Raw genomic sequence first — 10,183 nt, forward strand, 5'->3', positions numbered from 1 at the left:
TTGCCTCATATCCCAGGTTCTACAAATGCTGGGGGGGGGGATTCTTTAAAGAAAATGAAAGCTGCGAATCTGGGGGTTGTTCCATTTGCAGAAGCTGACTGGACTGGCAGTGTAATCTTACTTTGATGCCCATTTCTCCCTTGCATCTGAGGGCAGCAGAATAGCTTAGAAGAGACAAGAACAACCCTGAAGCCACACAGCTCTGTCCTCCAACAGAGGGGAATAGCCGGGACAGATGGTCACCACTTCCTCCTAACATCTTCTGCCTGAGGCAGTTGCCACAGTATTTGTCTAACAGTAGGGCCGGTCCTGGCCATTTGCTAGGATACTGTAAAAAGTACTACTGATGTTGCAACAAGATTTGCTTTACTTATTTACTTACTTATTTCAACAATTAACCTGCAGTTTATGGCTTTAACCTGCTAATTAATTATACAGTCCAGAAAACATTTTGCTCTTGAATGCTGCCAGAACAAAGTTGGAAATTCAGGAGTTTGTTTTATTAAAGCTATAGGCACAGTGCATTATAACTTAGCTACTGTTGTGTCATAAAAAATACTAAAGGTAAAGGTAAAGGTACCCCTGCCCGTACGGGCCAGTCTTGACAGGCTCTAGGGTTGTGCGCTCATCTCACTCTAGAGGCCAGGAGCCAGCGCTGTCCGCAGACACTTCCGGGTCACGTGGCCAGCGTGACAAGCTGCATCTGGCGACCCAGCGCAGCACACGGAAACGCCGTTTACCTTCCCGCTAGTAAGTGGTCCCTATTTATCTACTTGCACCCAGGGGTGCTTTCGAACTGCTAGGTTGGCAGGCGCTGGGACTGAGCAACGGGAGCGCACCCCGCCGCGGGGATTCGAACCGCCAACCATGCGATCGGCAAGTCCTAGGCGCTGAGGTTTTACCCACAGCGCCACCCACGTCCCCATAAAAAATACTACTATTGCTTTTTTCATCCCTGTAAATTGTTGTCTATTTTTGAGTCATTCAGAGTGATGCAGCAATTTCACCCTCAGACTTTAGTGATAAAGTAAACTCCTTATACAAGACTTGAAGATGAATACAGTGGTGCCTCGCAAGACGAAAAGAATCCGTTCTGTGATTCTCTTCGTCTAGCGGTTTTTTTCGTCTTGCGAAGCAAGCCCATTGAAGGATTAGCGGATTAGTGCTATTAGCGCTATTAGAGGCTTTTAGAGGCTTTTAGCGGCTTATCTGCTGATCGGATCAGCTGATAAGCGGCTTAGCGCTATTAGCGCTATTAGCGGCTTTTAGCTGCTTTTAGCGGCTTGTCTGCTGATCGGATCAGCTGATAAGCGGATTAGAAAAAGGGGGGAGGGGGGAAAACCAGCAGGAACTCGCAAGACATTGTCGTCTTGCGAAGCAAGCCCATAGGAGATTCGTTTTGCGAAGCACCTCCAAAACGGAAAACTCTTTCGTCTAGCGAGTTTTCCGTCTTGCGAGGCATTCGTCTTGCGGGGCACCACTATAGTTACCTGTCAGGATGGCAACAGTTTAACAAGTTGTATTATTTATACATGAGTTTGACCAAACTGCGGGAGGCAGTGGAAGACAGGAGTGCTTGGTGTGCTGAGGTCCATGGGGTCACAAAGAGTCAGACACAACTAAACGACTAAACAACAAAAAAATTATTTATACATTCAGTTCAATACAGTTTGTCTCTCCCCCTTGAGCCCAAGAGGGGGTTTGGTCTTCTTGCTCCAGAAGCGCACTCTCATCCTCTCCAACATTTCTCAGATGAAAATAGGGACGTCCCATTCCATAATGATAATTTTACTATTTATACCCCACCCATTTGACTGGGTTGCCCCAGCCACTCTGGGCAGCTTTCAACATATATGAAAACATAAGAAAACATTAAACATTCTTTTTAAAACAAAAAACAAAAACCCTCCCTATACAGTGGTACCTCGGGTTACAGATGCTTCAGGTTACAGATGCTTCAAGTTACAGGCTCCACTAACCCAGAAATAGAACCTCGGGTTAAGAACTTTGCTTCAGGATGAGAACAGAAATCGTGCAGCGGCAGTGGGAGGCCCCATTAGCGAAAGTGGTACCTCAGGTTAAGAACAGTTTCAGGTTAAGAACAGACTTCCAGAACGAATTAAGTTCTTAACCCGAGGTACCACTGTACAGGATGCCTTCAGACCAATCAGGGATCGGATAACTCCATACCCTCCAAGATTTCTCTAAAGAAAATAGGGACATCTTAATGAAAAGTGGGACATTCTGGGATCAAATCAGAAACTGGGGTGGCTTCTCTAAATCTGGGACATCCCTGGAAAATAGGGACACTTGGAGGGTCTGTAACCTTTCGTAGTAATGCATAAATCATTAGTCCATAGCTTGCCTGCCTTCATAAATTCTTCCAGTCCACTGGAGGAGGAAGAGGGGGCAGGGGGAGTGCGCTGCCCCCAGCACCATGATCCCAGTGGGGTGCCATCACAGATGCCCCCTCCCGTGCTGTGCGCCATGCCCCTGCAGGTGGCACACCATGCCCCCAGAACACGCACCAGCCACGCTACGCCTGCTCTCCGCCCACAGTGCAGGAGTATGAAGCTCCGCCACTGTTCCAATCTGCTTGAAGTCTTCACACTCCCATGTTGTGGTTCGAGGACCCGACCCCCGCGAAGTGAAATGAAGACACAAGGACACGTGATATAAGGTTGATGGGCTAGAAAAGGCCACAATGATTACAGTAATGAAAAGGTATTGGCTTAGGCATTGGATCGAAACAAGTGGGTTTATTCACCAGTAGGTGGAGCCTGTTGATGCTATTCCAACTATAGGCTCACCCCTGCTGTCACCGAGGGTCGTGCTATGGCCTCCCGCCAAGCAGGCATCGGACGGAATACACGACCGCCAGATTCCTTTAACGGAATACCCCTAAAAATTGAAGGCATAGGCGATGGCCACACCTAGCACTTCGACACACCACAACACATTATTCCAATGCCTAACCTACCCACCAATACCACCAGAAAGTTGTGACGATTGCTATGAGGTAGGCGAAAAAACCAAAAAGCCTAATGCCAAATGGAAAAACTCCTACCAGGCCCCCCGGGCAACCAGGGCGACCAACCTAAGGTCCATAGCAAGGCCAATGACCTACGTCCTAACTAAAAGGGAGTGGAGGGTGGGTGACTCGCGACGGGACGACAACGAGGAAAGAGGCCAGGGAGAGGCTGGCGCTGCCGCAAAAGGCCGCTGAACACGCCCCCTCCGCGGCACCTGGTTGGGTGGCCACCGGGGGGGGTGAGCGCCAGCCAGGTGAGCTGAAGGCAGGGGGCAACGCCCCCTGCTGGGCGGTGCTCGGGCTCCCGCCCACAACCACTCCCCTCTCTTTCAGGGAGGAGAGTCTTTCTCAGTCAATGGCAAGAAAACTCCCACCCTATGTGCTAAGACACCCACACCCACATTTTTTAAGATGGGTAACAATTAATAAGGCCACGATTCAGCATTTCTGTGACCTGAATTTGCGGCTGCCACAAGTTCCCCATCTCTGCTCCATGCTTTTTGCAAATACCATTCTTAAGAACTATTTTATGGTTAGGTTTGGTCCCTCCTTCCCGCAGGCCGCAGTCAGCACAACTCATTTCTTCGAGGAAGTTTGCCATGTGGAGATGCCTCTAGGTAAAAACCACAAGCCACAGTAATCTAACGCTAAATTACAAAGCACTATGTAAGGGGAAGAAAGCCAGCAGTTAATTAACCGCAAAACCCAAGATACATACTTCACTTACAAGGCAACATCTATAATCACTTACAGTAATCAGCAGCTAGAAAGACAATTTATTTAATTATGTAACCAATGTGTATGTTCTGTAGGCAGATCGGCATTACTCTGTTTACATATATAACTAATGCCTTGCAAAAAGGTTTTTATTTGTCTAGAATCATGATTGTCAATCAAATTATGGATGTATGCAAACAAAGCAAAACAGACAAATGCCATTCTATAAACACGAAAGGTAAAAGAGATATCTACCGTTGTGAGGACCTAGCAATAAAAGGAGAGAAAACTGAACTTGGGTTCAGGAAACCCAGAGCAGCATAGCCTGGGCTGCAAACTCGCTTACTTGATGAGCACATTAAGGCTAAATTGTAGACCGTGTTTGAAGATTGTTAGGCAAAGAACTCTTTGGATTTGCTCAAGCCAAGCAGAATTCTGGATAGCCACTTTTTATGCTTATGGTTTATGGTAAGCAGCAGAGACTCACCAATTGGGAGGTCAGCTAAGCCTCCACCCCACTGTCTGTTACGGATTATAAAGTATCTGCTTTTCTCGGAGGACTTAGAATAATTCACAGGTTCAAAAACTAGAGGAGGAGGGTATATGCACTTTTATATTCACCCTTTCCCCTAATATAGCATTTTTTTTGTTTCGAGACCTTCATCAGAAAATTCAAAAAACTTTCTGAATTTTTGAAGGTTTTGGGAAATTCTGAAGGTTAGCTGTCTTTTGGTTTGTGTGTTATTATTTTTTAAGTGTGAATTGGTTTCAAATTAAAATGTGAACTGAACAGAGTTTCTCTGCCCGTCCCCCAGCTTTGTGTCTTTAAAAGTGTTTGGATTATTGCAAAATAATAATAATAATAATAATAAAAATCCTTCCAGTAGCACCTTAGAGACCACTGGAAGGAATTATTATTATTATTATTATTATTATTATTATTATTATTATTATTATTATACTATGGCAGACCAACATGGCGACCTACCTGTAACTGGATTATTGCAGTTATTAGTATTAGGTTCATCCCAGGAATTGATTCATTCAATGTCTGTCTCCTTCTTTCAGGCACTGACAGTCACGTGTCTTAGAGTATTATAAGTCTCTAACAAAATATTGTTGCACACCACCCACCTTGGAAAAATGGCAGGTGAAGGTGATAGACTATATGGGATTGGCAGAAATGACTGGCAGAATCCGAGATCAGGGAAAAGAGACGGCAGAAGAAGATTGGAAGAAATTTAAGATCTATCTTAAGAAACATTGTAAAATTAATGAGTGTTAAAATGATGCGGCTTTAGAAAGTAAGTGGATTACAGCTGTAAAGATTAAGTTAAAAGAAAAGAAAGGTTAACAATTAGATAAAATTACGGGTGAGGATGTGCTGAACTAAATATTTGAAATTGGAATGCAGAAAGGGGAGGTATGAGGAGGTCGGTGAAGTAAGTTTTAAGAAAATAAGGATTTGAAATTATACTTGTTTTTTCTTGTTTGTGTTTGTTTGTATTGTTGTGTTTGATTATATAATTTGTGAAACTTTAATAAATATCTTATAAAAAATTAAAAAATATTGTTGCACACCAACCCAATATCTGAGCGGCAGAAGATTCCAGGGGTTCAAGCCTGCTCTTTAGGATATCCCTGCTCTATTCTTTTAATAGTACCTGAGAAAGCAGCTGCTACAAACAGCACAGCTAAACTTAAATCCATACCTCGGCTTAATGTGGATTGGGAACCCCTTGTTCCTCTTTTGATTCCCCCTCATTCATGTGTTGTTCTCCTCCAAACTGCTGCTGCCCCACATTTTCTGCCCCCTAAATCCAGAGGTTCCCTATGCAATCGATGTAGCTTTGCTGTTCAGATTTTCAAACCATAGTGAATCTCTTGCTTTTCATGGGAGAAAGTGTGGGACAACTGCAGTTGGAGGCAGTGGCGTAGCGTGGGGGGTGCCGGGGGTGCCGGCCGCACCGGGCGCAACATTGGGGGGGGCACGTTTGGCCGGCCCTCCTCAAGGAAGCAGGTACCCCACTGTCCTCGGACCTCCTCCGAAGGCTGGTGGTGGGGCGGAGAGACCTTCTCCCCGCGCCAGCCTTCAGATGGCTGTCCTGAAGACTTGTGGTGGGAGCAGTGGCGTAGCGTGGGGGTGGAGGGGGGGCCTGCCGCACCTGGCGCAACATCTGGGGGGCCGCAGAAGAGACTCGAGTGCTAAAATCCACGGGTTAGGGGGCGCAAATTACTTGCCTTGCCCCAGGTGCTGAGAACCCACGCTACACCACTGGTTGGAGGAGAAGGCTGCATAGCTGAGGGGGAATTAAAGCAGGCACAAGATATTTGCCACCTAAATTTTATTATTATTATTATTATTATTATTATTATTATTATTATTATTATTTCAATTTTATGCATTCCAATAATTTTATAATCATTTTAACATTTCAGAACTTGACTTTCCTCCCCTTCTTTTGGAGGTTCCTTAACTTTATTTTTAATATTTTCTGCATATCCAAATTAACTTAATTTGCTCATTTATTCATCTACTTTAAATATATACTTTTATAAAACTGCCCCTTAATTACAGCTTGTTCTTATCTATTTACAAGTTTATTGTTCGATAAACCACTTCTATTCTTTTATAAAAAGTTTGTTATCTTGATTTCTTATTTTTCTGGTAAGTAAAGGTAAAGGGTAAAGGGACCCCTGACCATGAGGTCCAGTCATGACCGACTCTGGGGTTGCAGCGCTCATCTCGCTTTATTGGCCAAGGGAGCCGGCGTACCGCTTCCGGGTCATGTGGCCAGCATGACTAAGCCGCTTCTGGCGAACCAGAGCAGTGCACGGAAACGCCGTTTACATTCCCACCGGAGCGGTACCTATTTATCTACTTGCACTTTGTGCCTTTGAACTGCTAGGTGGGCAGGAGCAGGGACCGAGCAACGGGAGCTCACCCCGTCATGAGGATTCGAACCGCCGACCTTCTGATCGGCAAGACCTAGGCTCTGTGGTTTAACCCACAGCGCCACCCGGGTCCCTTTTTCTGGTAAGTTTTGCCATTTCTGCATATTCCATAAGCTTTTATATCTATTCTTCTTTTGCTGGGATTTCTTCTTCCCATTTTTGGGCAAGTAACTTTCTTGCCGCTGTAGTCGCATACACGAATAAATTTCTATTCAGTTGGGGTAGTTCTGTCCCTATAATTCCCAAAAGGAATGATATCACCACTTAAATTAAGCTGTGGTATGAATGGGCCCTAACAACCTATATTAACATTTTCTGCAAATCTTCAGCAAAGCAGCTGAAATTTTACTGGTCTTATCCATCGCTTTTTCGACCAACATTCCTCAGCTCTTTTCCCCAAGCAGGAGACGTTTACTGTGCCTTGAAATTTCACTTTACAGGTGCGTTTCAGTGTCAAATCTACTGTGGGTTAAAAACACACCTGTAAAATTAATTCAAAATCAACGGTCCCAGCAGACATGGAGCTAAACATGAAACTATTCTTTCTTCCAGCAGGTGAAACTAAAACACCAAAACTCTGGGGTGTGGCAATGAAAGCAAAAATCGAGCCACACCCTGGGATTAAATTATTCTGCCATCTAGGAGAATGATTGGGTCACCACCCCTTGAAGAACATGCTCCTGCCATTATGGCATGGATTTAAGTGTGTGCCAGGTATGCGGAGCGGTGCCACTGAGGCTAGAGGGACCTAGTAGGGGAAGGCAGTGCTGGAGAGCTCAACAGAGTCAAGATGTATTTCAGAGGATGGTGATATTCCCATGATATGGGGAACTCCCTCTTATATAAGGAGATCTGAGCAGAGTATGATTTATTCTTGCTGTTTCAACCAAGAGCTGATCAGAGGCTTTAAAGAGACAGCAATCAGAAAGGCAAAATGAAGCTAAGTCACTTGTCATTATTATTTTTATTACAATGACAGTGCTGTTTTACTGCATAAACACGTTTTCTTTTTTTAAAGTAATTTTTATTGAATGATTTTATCTTACAAAAAACAATACAGCCATACTACCACTAAATATAATTAAGAAATAAAAATTACATACATCGATATTTAGTTTGTTATCTGTTATTTACCGTCTTATCTCCTCCCAGACATTGCATACAACAACACACATATGTGCAGACACCCACACACCCACACCCGGACACAAAATGATAATAATGAAAGTAAATATTTTTCCCCTTTTATTTTCCAAAACCTTTTCTTCAACTTTGACTTCCTGTCAAGTCCCTTTGCATATATTTTATCTTACATTTGAATGTACGCAAAACAATAAACCTTTCTATATAATTTTTCTAATACATTCTGAAAACATAATAAAAAAATCCTTAATTGTTGTCCACCTCCTTTTAGTTCCTTTATCACTCGAATGCTAGCACGGAGTCAAAACTATTATTGTATTTTTGAACATATCTTCTATAACCATCCCATTTTTCCGCAAATTTTTGCTTTGAGTTTCCTCTGAGTTTCCTAGTCAGTTGAGCCATCTCCACCAATTCCTGTAATTTGATTTGCCAATCTGTTATTTTTGGAGCCTCATGATCTTTCCATCCCTTGGCCACAAGTATATGAGCCGCTGCGCTTGCATACCTCTCTTAGATTTTTTGGGATCTCTTTATCTAAAATGCCGCATAAACACATGTTTTAATGGTTTTACCTTCGGAGCCAGCAGTTCTTGCCAATGGCCCCCTGTAGCATCTCATCAGGCAGGGCTCTCACCTTGCATGGAGCCACACGTTCCTCACCAAGAAGGTTCTCACCCTCTCTGCTTGCAGTTGCCCCATCTCTTGCTTGCTTTGCTGCTAAAGCATTGACTTGCACTGCTCTGGAAGTGTTGCTGTTCCTCTTTCCATTTTGGCTCAGGCATATCTTGCAACCAAAATGGTCAAAGGCCTGGAAACGATACCTTATGAGGAACGGCTAAGGGAGCTGGGCATGTTTAGCCTGGAGAAGAGAAGGTTAAGGGGTGATATGATAGCCATGTTCAAATATATAAAACGATAAAAAAATTCCTTCCAGTGGCACCTTAAAGACCAACTAAGTTAGTTCTTGGTATGAGCTTTCGTGTGCATGCACACTTCTTCAGATACACAGTGTGCATGCACACGAAAGCTCATACCAAGAACTAACATAGTTGGTCTTTAAGGTGCCACTGGAAGGAATTTTTTTATTTTGACTATGACAGACCAACACGGCTACCTATCTGTAAGTGTATATAAAAGGATGTCACATAGAGGAGGGAGCAAGGTTGTTTTCTGCTGCTCCAGAGAAGCGGACACGGAGCAATGGATACAAACTACAAGAAAGAAGATTCCACCTAAACATTAGGAAGAACTTCCTGACAGTAAGAGCTGTTCGACAGTGGAATTTGCTGCCAAGGAGTGTGGTGGAGTCTCCTCCTTTGGAGGTCTTTAAGCAGAGGCTTGACAACCATATGTCAGGAGTGCTCTGATGGTGTTTCCTGCTTGGCAGGGGGTTGGACTCGATGGCCCTTGTGGTCTTTTCCAACTCTATGATTCTATGATTCTATGATTCTATGATTCTATGATTCTATGATTCTATGATTCTATGATTCTATGATTCTATGCTAACAGGTCCTCCTCCAGGAAACATGTATCCCACATCTAACACCAATGTTGCACACCACCTCAATCTCTGAGCGGTGTGAGATTCCAGGGGTTCCAGGCATTTACCCAGGGTTCACTTTCCTTGGAATGAGGGACAGCAAAGACTGTGGTCTAATTGTAATGTATAGTTTGTTTGCATACATATACAACCTGAGACTATGATGTACCAGTTCATAGCATTAACACCCCAGGAAGGTCTTAGGTAAAGGTTGGATTGTACTGAAGGATGTCAGCAGTGGGCCAGTTTGGTAACGTAAGGTGTTGGACAGGTCTAGGACACACAAGGTAGAGGTAAAGGTAAAGGGACCCCTGACCGTTTGGTCCAGTCGTGACCGACTCTGGGGTTGCGGCACTCATCTCGCTTTATTGGCCGAGGGAGCCAGCGTACAGCTTCTGGGTCATGTGGCCAGCATGACTAAGCCACTTCTGCCGAACCAGAGCAGCCGTTTACCTTCCCGCCAGAGCGGTACCTATTTATCTACTTGCACTTTGACGTGCTTTCGAACTGCTAGGTTGGCAGGAGCAGGGACCGAGCAACGGGAACTCACCCCGTCGTGGGGATTCGAACCACCGACCTTCTGATCGGCAAGTCCTAGGCTCTGTGGTTTAATCCACAGCGCCACCAGGAAGGTCTTACTTCTCCCATAGCCATAGCTTTGGAATCAAGCAGAAATTAAGCATGGCTTTGACTCTCTGGCTTCTACCTGCTTCTGGCTTCCAGCTCACACAACTCAACTCAGCATTTGACTTTTGTTCTTGTAACTTCTAGACAATTGAGGGAGGGGGGGGTCC

This window comes from Podarcis vaucheri, assembly GCF_965113315.1.
Source record: "Podarcis vaucheri genome assembly, chromosome: 2".
Lineage (NCBI taxonomy): Eukaryota > Metazoa > Chordata > Lepidosauria > Squamata > Lacertidae > Podarcis > Podarcis vaucheri.